General features: G+C 57.6%; 1 long non-coding RNA gene across 1 annotated transcript; it reads right to left on the bottom strand.

The window, feature by feature from the left end:
• Positions 1-2,207: 2,207 nt before the first annotated feature.
• On the bottom strand, positions 2,208-7,249 carry LOC139043484 (uncharacterized). Its single transcript, XR_011500574.1, has 3 exons — positions 6,876-7,249; positions 4,573-4,973; positions 2,208-2,695 (listed from the first exon to the last, which is right to left on the bottom strand). It is a non-coding gene; the product is annotated as an uncharacterized lncRNA (long non-coding RNA).
• Positions 7,250-7,946: the final 697 nt, after the last annotated feature.

Raw genomic sequence — 7,946 nt, 5'->3', positions numbered from 1 at the left:
TCGGAAAGGAACGGACAGCTTTCCTCCTTTGGGCCCCTGACTTGGGACCGACAGGGGAAGAGGAACAGGCCTCTCTCCCTCACACCCTGGCCCCTTCCTCCAGGACGCCCTCCTTCTAGTCAGCCCGCCTCTGGCTTTTCCACACGCCGACGACCGCTCGTCGGCATGGACCCACCTTCCTTGGGGGACACCACCACACGACTCTCCCACTCGTCTGCCTGCCTTTCGTTGGCGTCGCTGCCAAAGGCGAGGGGTAGGGGTGGCGGTGGCAGGGACGGCAGGGGCCCAGCGGCTCTCTGGCGGGTGAGGAAGTCTTGCTGGTTCTCCTAGGTCGGTGATCTTTCTCGATCTCCACACACATTCTTCGTTTGGGGAGCCAAGAGACGCCCTCTGAGGAATCCCTATGGCCAGGGTCGATCACTTACTCGCTCACTGCCTCGGCCTCGGCCTCGGCCTCTGTCAGTCTTGTCTCTCTCCCTCCCTCCCTCCCTCCCTCCCTCCCTCCCTCCCTCCCTCCCTCCCTCCCTCGTCGGTCTCTGTGTGTGGACGTCTAGGTGGAGGCGAGGCAGGGAGGCCACCCACCCACCTACCTCGTGGTTTACCACACGCTCTACACGGAGGTAGAATTCCCATCCCACCGAATCCATCCTTTCCACGGGGCACAAGCCAGTGGCCTTCGGGAGTCTCTCTCCCCAAGGTGGCGCATCCGTCATGGCTATCTATTTCCAGAAGGTTTCCGTTTCCATCCCCTCCCCCCGAAAGAAAAAACGGCCCCACTCCCGGATCTGCCCCACCACGATCACCACCACCGCTGCCGCCGCCGCCGCCGCCGCCGCCATCTGCTGTCGCCCTCTAGGGTTGGACCGTTCTAGCTCTCTCCTCTGTGTGGAATCGCAACGTAGGTCGCCTTGGATGTCTGGCACCTCTCACTTAGCAGAAGGTTTTGGAGGCTCAGGCTGGGCCACGCTTTGGCCCGGGTCAGTGTTCCGTTCCTCTGGACGGCTTCCTCGTTTTCCACGAGAAGGAGCCGTGAAGACGGAAAGGAAGGGCGGATGGATGGCTTTTCCCGTGCTACCGAGTCCCTCTCCCCTTTTCCCCAAAGCGTGAGGGGCGGTCGAGAGGATCGTCTCTGATGACAAAAGTCAGAGGCACCCCGGGTCAGACACCGTGCGAGGCGTTGGTGTGTTCTCGAGAGGAGAACACGTCCCCGTCAGCGTTTCCTGTCGTTCTCGTTCCGAAAGGATTCACGCGCCACCCCGTCTCCCTCAAGGTCTTAGGGCTGTCGTGCTCCGCAGCCGTCACGTGTCGTGGATCCTGGGCACCACCACGCCACCCCGCCCCCCCCCCCCCCCCCCCCGCCATAGCTGTCGATCGCTATGTGGCACGCCTACGTTTGCCCAAAAGAGCAGTCCGATGGACAGCGTGGTGCTTTTCCCAGCAGGCAGGCAGGTGAGAGTCACCCCTCTAGAAGGTTTCCAAGCCCCGTTCCATTCTCAGAGGCAGCTCCTTTGGCCATCAAGGAGGCAGGCGATGGGGGTGGGGGTGGGGATGGGGATGGGGCAGGGGCCTCTGTCCCTCTGTCGCGGTAGAAATGATTGGGAAAGGAGGGACGATGGGCGTAGGTCGACCATCCTGGGCGGTGGTGCTTTGGGAGCTTTTTCTAGAAGAAGGAGCGAACGGCGTTCCCTGGGAAGGGAGGAAACCAGAGGAGGTCCCCCTCAGACCGACCTGGCACGAGAAGGACACACACTCTCTCTCTCTCTCTCTCTCCCTTTTCTTCCTGACTTGAAATCAGGAGACAAAACTCCCCTGCCAAAGGGGCCCTCCCAAAACGGGGAGTGAGGAAGACCTCCTTCTCTTCACGGCTGAAGTTCTCCCTGCCTTTCCTGGACGGGAAGGATAGCACCTACGCCCGCTGCCGTCGGTGACTTTTAGTCCCCCTGGAGAGGAAGAAATTCTTTCCCGTGGCCGAACCCTGGCGGTTCGTTCGTGCTGCAGAGGACGTGACCCTCTCTGACACACCCAGGAACCTCCTCGCTCCGGGTCGAGGAGAGGGAGTTCTGTTCTGTGGTTTAGAATGGTGCTTAAAAAGGGATGTCGCTTACAAAGGGTCCTCGTCCCCCTTCCTAAACCTAAACGGACGGCTCGGCTCGGAGGCGTGAGATACGTTTCGCATCCTCCTCGTCGTCTTCACTCAAAGTTTTATTGGAGTTTGGAAGATTTTATTTTTTGTCTTTCCTTTTTCTCCCCAAAGCCCCCCGGTACGTAGTTGTGTGTTCTTCGCGGTGGGTCCTTCTAGCGGTGGTATGTGGGACGCCGCCTCAGCGTGGTTTGATGAGCAGTGCCGTGTCCGCGCCCGGGATCCGAACGAACCGATGAAACACTGGGCTGCCTGCAGCGGAGCGCGCGAACTTAACCACTCGGCCACGGGGCCAGCCCCTTACTGGATTTTCAAAACAACTCCGGGGGCCGGCCCGGTGGCGCGGCGGTGAAGTTCGCACGTTCTGCTCCGCCGGCCCCGGGTTCGCCGGTCCGGATCCCGGGCGCAGGACCCGGCACCGCTTGGCGAGCCACGCTGTGGCAGGCGTCCCACCTGGAAAGTAGAGGGGGATGGGCACGGATGTCAGCTCAGGGCCAGTCTTCCTCGGCCGACAGAGGAGGATTGGTGGCAGATGTTCGCTCAGGGCTCATCTTCCTCAAAAATAAAATAATAAATCGATTCGATAAAATGTCAAATAACACAACCGCGGGATCACGCTTAGAGTCACCCTTGGCCCGATGATGCCACTCCCCACCCCCCCCACCCCCCTGCCCCCCACCATTTGGAGGTGCCGTCAGTGGGATTCGTTCCTGTTTGTCCATCTTTCTTCCTCTTTTTTTTTTTTTTTTTTAAAGACTGGCACCCGAGCTCATTGCCAATCTTTTCTTTTCTTTTTATTCCTCCTCCTTCTTCTTCTTCTCCCCAGAGCACCCCAGTACCTAGTTCTATATTCTCTTTGAGGGTCCCTCTGGTTCTGCCGTGTGGGACGCCACCTCAGCGTGGTTTGATGAGCGGTGCCGTGTCCGAGCCCAGGATCCGAACCTTCCAAGCCCCGGGCCGCTGAAGCGGAGCGTGCAAACTCAACCGCTCGGCCACGGGGTCAGCCCCTCCCTCCCTCCCTTCCTTCCTTCCTTCCTTCCTTCCTTCCTTCCTTCCTTCCTTCCTTCCTTCCTTCCTAAGGAGGAGGAGGCAGGCACTGTGTGAAGTCGCCAGTGAGTCTGTGGAAAGAGACGGAGGATTTCCCATGGGAAGCCGGGGCGGGGGACACGGACCGATGTCGTGCGAACTTGAAGGTGAAAGATCAAAAAACCCACACACGCCTAGAGCGGCGGGTTGCCCGTTAGGAGTTTGCTTGCCGGGCCCATAACGCAGGGCTCATCGATGAGCCAAACCGTCCGTGATCCTCAAGCAGTCTAGTAGGGTTAGAGAAAGGAGGGGGGCACTCTTTCTGCCCCAGATGAGGCGAGTTTCTCAGACAGCCACCCTGCCCCAACATCTTCCCTCCCTGCCTCCCGGCCCTTGGTGGACTGCGGCCTAAGGGTGGGGGAATTGAAGAAAGCCGTTCAATGGAAAAAAGCCCGAGGCCATGGGAGAGAGCTTCCTGCACTTGAATGAAGCCCTGACGCCAGGCCCATCGGAATGAATGGGCCTGACCTCCCCTCCCCCCTCCCCCCTCCCCCCTCCCAGGCTGGCGACTCGGCAGTGGAAGGCTAGGGGTTTCTTCCGAAATGGTGAACCGGCCCCCTTGTCCACAGGAAAACCACACACGGGTACAGCCTAGGCCGGATCTCAGGGTACAGCCTAGGCCGGATCTCAGGCCAAGTCGTCAGGGTGGCAAGATGATGGCGGATGAGAGGAAACTTGTTCTGGGACCGCACCGCCCCCCCCCCATCGCCTCTCTGGCTGAGAAGAGGGCTGGGGAGCGGTGAGGGTCAGGGGGAGAGTGGGGGCGGGGCCGGGACAGGGACCACCGGGCAGTAGGACGGGAGTAGCCCTGAGGCCTGCCTGCCTGCTTCCTTCCCTGCCGGCGCAGGGCTGAGAGAGGCACGGGGCACGCTGGCTCCTGCCCCTTCACTCATTCGGGAAGCCTCCTGTTGTTGCTCCTGAGGTGCCGGCTGCGGTGACAGACAGAGCAAAACTCCTCTCTCTGTCTATTTCTTCAAAGGCCCGAGTCTGAGCTACGACAGATTCCCCTGTGGCTCAACCCGCAACCTCCCATCCTGCCAGACCAGACCCCTTGTCTAAAAACCTCCACTGGAGGAGCTCTTCCACCTGACTCGGAAAGGAAACACCAGCCCCGCCTCAGCCTCACACCCACCACCACCACCACCACCCGCCCCCCCCCCCCCGCCCCACTCTCCTCCGGACCCAGATACCTAACAGAGGGAACAAAAATCCAAAAATCCTGCTGCTCTCCTTCTACCACCTCCACTTCAGAAGAGTCAGTCTCCCCCGAACACCTCAGACTCTGTGACTTCCCGCGGCCTCCCTTTCCCCGTCCCCATTCTCTCCCCGGACGGGCCCCATCTTACACTTGAACGACAGCTCCACCGCTCGGGGCAGCTGGACACGATGTCCCAAAGTGGCCCGGACGGTAGCCTGGTCGATTCCAAAGGACCCACGCACGCAGTCGGCCATAAACGTGGTGTGGAGATCGTGGACGTTTGCGGGCCTCTGATGAAATCGCTGCTCCGGGGACCCCGGCGTCTAGGACCCGTCTTCTCCGTGTTCTTCACACCGTTGCTCCTGGGCCGGTTATTCTCTTCCCTCTCACTGACCTTAACGTTTTGTCTCTGCCATTGAATTTTGACTGTGCGAATGTGACTTGCCGCTGTAGGGCTGCGTGGATCTCTCAGGCATCCTGCTGTGCCGTGCGGGGGGAGGGGGGGGAATCCTTGGTGGGTGGGTCGATAGACGTCCCTTTGGTTGTGCCCTGGAGGGGAGAGACAGAGGGGACGACTCAATCCACCACGAACGCTGATGTCGCTCCGATAAACCTGTAGCGGTGATTCTAGTTTATGGCCCGTGTCCTGAAAATAACTTCCCGAAGGGCCAGCCCGGCGGCACAGCGGTTAAGTTCGCACGTTCCGTTTTGTCAGCCAGGGGTTCGCAGGTTCGGATCCGGGGTGCGGACGTGGCGCCGCTTGGCGAGCCACGCTGTGGTCAGCGTCCCGCCTATCAAGGGGAGGGGGATGGGCACGGATGTTAGCTCGGGACCACTCTCCCGGGGCAAAAAGAGGAGAATTGGCAGCAGGTGTCAGCTCGGGGCTCGTCTTCCTCGAAAAATAAATTAATTAAATAAATAAAAACAACTTCCCAAACCTCTCTGATAACTTGAAGCTTTGAAGTTTTGCGAGGTGAAATCAGGTGATAAAAAAGTCCACGGACGGGGGCGGCCCCGTGGCCGAGTGGTTAAGTTCACAAGCTCCCCTTCGGCGGCCCAGGGTTTTGCCGGTTCAGATCCCGGGCACGGCACGGACACGGCACCGCTCGTCGGGCCGTGTGGAGGCGGCGTCCCACATGCCACAACTGGAAGGGCCCTCAACTAAGATAGACAACTATGTCATGGGGGGGATTGGGGGAGAAAAATCGGGAGGGGGGAAAAAAAAACAGAAACGGAAGATTGGCAACAGGCGTTAGCTCTGTGAGGGCCGATCTTCCTCACCCAAAAACTAAAGTGAGATGAAATCAAATAAAGCGAAGGAAAAGATAAACCTATGAAATCCCATGTTTCTAAAAGTGGCCAAGTGTTTAGAAATTGGCCAAGCGACGGAATGCTCATGGGAAGGACAGTTCCTAATTGCTGGCTTCTTAGTTTTCACCAAAATTAAGGTTCGTGAGGGTTAAAAAATCTACTTAACAAATGCGATGAAAGCCACTAGGCCGGCCCGGTGGCGCGCTGGTTAAGTGTGCCTGTTCCGCTTCGCCGGCCCGGGGTTTGCCAGTTCGGATCCCGGGGGTGGACGTGGCACCGCTGGGCGAGCCACGTGGTGGTAGGCGTCCCACATATGAAATAGAGGAAGATGGGCACGGAGGTTAGCTCAGGGCCAGCCTTCCTCGGCAAAAAGAGGAGGATTGGCAGCAGTTAGCTCAGGGCTCATCGTCCTCAAAACAAAACAAAACAAAACAAAACAAAAAGCCACTAAAAGTGAATATGGGAAACATCTTTGTGTTCAAGGAAAGTGAGATGGCTGCCTTCAGGCAAGAGGGCCTAAAAAGTAAAGATCGTTTTGTCTGTGAAAAGGTGATCAAAGTTTCATGGGGAAAATAATCTGAGAAAAAGGCCTGTTCGTGGTCAAGTGGCCTAAAATTGGAACGAGTGGACAGATAGAAATGGCGAGCGATAGGATCTATGGGAGTCTATGAGGAAGCCATTGGGTGTCGGCCTAATTCGGCCTGACAGTGTTTTTCGAAAAGGGCCTGACGTGGCCGTCGAGCACGCATCGCATCCTAGATCCGCTTTACACATTTCCTACGGCAAGAACCAATGCCCTTAAGGGAAAGGAGCAGCTTCCCCGTGCTCGGGCCTTTCCTTAAGGAGAGGCATCTTTCCTTAGGCTAGGAGCGGATGGTTGCGCTCACCTTTGACCATCCGGCTCCCCTGTGACCACCCAGGCCCAGACAACAGACCTGCCACCCAGCAGTGTCTGTCGATCGCTGTGCCGACAGAGCAGTCTCGCGACTATCATCCAAGGGACCTTTCGATCCTATGTGAAACGTCCTCTCTGGGGGTCTAGAAGCACTCTGTACACCCCACTTCCCGGGCACCCTCTCTTCCTTCGGGAAGAAAGGCCCCGGGCCACAGTCCTCACATTTTAGCTCAGAATAAACGCACCCCGATTTTCACGGATAGATTGGTTCCGGATTATTTCCGTCGACAGAATGGAATCAAGTCAATGAGTTTCAAGATCGGAGGGAAGCTGATGCAAAATCAGAATTTGTTTTTCTCACTCCCGAAAGGATACTTTTCTCTAACTTCTAGTCTCCTCCTGATAAAGACATTGGAAAAGGTTTCTCTTGACCTCTGAGGGAATCGACACCAAAGACAGAGATCCTCCATTTTGTCAGAATGATTTCCTAGGCCTCCAATGGAGGAGGCCTCCCTCGGACGGGAGCTCAGCTTTTGTTTTGCAACAGTTTTCCTCTCTCTGCTTGCCTTTAACATCTCCTTTCCCGTTCTTCTTTTTTGGAAGGGAAATACGTGCACCGCTGGGAAAAAAAAAAAAAAAGAATTTTCTAAATGACCAAAGAAGATCTACGACTGTTGTTATTTTGGTTTCACGGAGCAGTTCCACGTCCACATTTACTCCATTTTAAACACCCACACACACTCACAGCACGGCGCTGTGAGGATGTCCCGGGGAACTCGATTTGTGGAGGGAATGGCTGTGAGGTCTCTGCCCCCCAACCCCCACCATTTGGGTGCTTCTGCTTGTTGATGAGGACGGGAAGCCCTGCTGAAATCCATATTCTTATCACCACACGTGCATCTGCACCCATGCTCCCCCCCGTGTGTCGTCTTTGGGCTTTGCTGTGGCCCCGTGCGGAGGGAGACCTGTTTTGTGTTGTAAACTTTTCCGCGGCCAAGCGGCTCGGTCCTTTCCTCTACGACTTGTGGGCTCTGTCTGTCCGTCTGCCTTAGAGAGACCCTCTGGGCCGGAAGTGACAGGCTGCACACAATTCCTGACAGACTGCGGACAATTCCTCCGTCGTCACGGTCCTTCTCTGATGACGTGCATGGTTTCGGTTTGACAGCGACCCCCACCCCCCACCCCGCCGTGATTTTCTAAGTCCTCCCGGGAGCCCGGGAAGTGCTCGGGCCGCTCCGGGAAGCGGGGGCCGGCAGCCCCGGCCTGCCCCGTGGCATCTCCGGGGACTTTTCCACCTCTGTCCGCGTCAGCCAGCC

The sequence above is a fragment of the Equus asinus genome, unplaced genomic scaffold (assembly GCF_041296235.1).
Source record: "Equus asinus isolate D_3611 breed Donkey unplaced genomic scaffold, EquAss-T2T_v2 contig_257, whole genome shotgun sequence".
NCBI lineage: Eukaryota > Metazoa > Chordata > Mammalia > Perissodactyla > Equidae > Equus > Equus asinus.
The sequence above is the reverse complement of the archived record's forward strand: the minus strand, read 5'-3'. Positions and strand labels throughout refer to the sequence as shown.